General features: G+C 44.2%; 1 pseudogene; it reads right to left on the bottom strand.

Moving 5' to 3' along the window:
- Positions 1-328: 328 nt before the first annotated feature.
- Positions 329-453, bottom strand: LOC122555614 (annotated as a pseudogene).
- Positions 454-1,328: the final 875 nt, after the last annotated feature.

The following is a 1,328-nucleotide window of genomic DNA, read 5'->3' as shown; positions in this document are numbered from 1 at the left end:
TCTGGTCAATGATATCCTCCAAGTTGTTGATGACGGGTGGTTTTAGTGATGTTGAATGTCAGGGGGTGGTTAGATTTTCTTTAGCTGGAAATGTTTATTATCTGGCATTTGTGTAACTTGTCACTTAACACCTCAACCCTGAAAGTTGTCCAGGTCTAGCTACATGCACACTGGGTCAAAGGTTGCCTAGATGTTAGGAACAGGGAGAAAGTGAGGACTGCAGATGCTGGAGACCAGAGTTGAAAAATGTGGTGCTGGACAAACACAGCAGGCCAGACAGCATCCGAGGAGCAGGAGAATCAACGTTTCGGGCATAAGCCCTTCTTAAAGCCTACTGCACCTGGTATTCCCAGGCAGTGTCCCATCCAAGTACTAACCAGGCCTGAGTCTGCTTAGCTTCCGAGATCAGACAAGATCGGACGTGTTCCTTTTCAGGCTAGTATGGCCATAGGCTTATGTCCGAAACGTTGATTCTCCTGCTCCTCGGATGCTGCCTGGCCTGCTGTGTTTTTCCATCACCACATTTTTCAACCCGAGATGTTAGGAATAGTCACTATCAGCTCACCATTTGGGTTCAACTATTTCTTACCATAATTGGATGATGGCTGTATAATGCTTGCTTTGAGTAGAAGTGATAGAAAGAGTAAATGAAAAGGTGATGAATAAATGTTGTTTGATAGCCTTGTCCAACAACACCTTTTCTCAGGTTGCTAATGATCTGGAGTAGAGTGATAGGGTTAGATTTGGTCATGTATGTACTTTCTACGACATATAAGTACACCACAAAGCAATTTAGGGTTGTATTTCCCATGGCCATTGCTACTGGGATGTTTGAACCATGTTTTCCCTTTGAGTGTCTTAGAATTCACCCAATAAATGGTCAGTTAGCCGCAGTAATACCTAGCATGCAGTGAGCAAATTAGTTTCAACTTCTCCCTGAAATCAAAGCATATGTTGGAGATCAGAAATAAAGCAGAAAGTGTTGGACAAACTCAGTGGACCTGTGGAGAGAGAAATGAGTGTTAATGCTTCAAGTATTTTATAATTCACTCAGGGGATGTGGGTGTTGCGGGTTGCACCAGCACATAATGCATGTCCCTAGATGCCCATGAAGAGGTATTGGTGAGTTGCCTTTTGAACTGCCACAGTCCACAGAATCCCTACATTGTGGAATCACCCATTCATCCTATCGAGTCCACATCAACCTCCCGAACAGCATCCTGTCTCATCCCTGTAACCCTACATTTCCCTAATCCACCTAACCTGTAAATCTTTGGATTGTGGGAGGAAACCAGGAGGAAATCTGGAGGAAATTGACGCAGACATGG

This window comes from Chiloscyllium plagiosum, chromosome 12, assembly GCF_004010195.1.
Source record: "Chiloscyllium plagiosum isolate BGI_BamShark_2017 chromosome 12, ASM401019v2, whole genome shotgun sequence".
Classification (NCBI taxonomy): Eukaryota; Metazoa; Chordata; class Chondrichthyes; order Orectolobiformes; family Hemiscylliidae; genus Chiloscyllium; species Chiloscyllium plagiosum.
The sequence above is the reverse complement of the archived record's forward strand: the minus strand, read 5'-3'. Positions and strand labels throughout refer to the sequence as shown.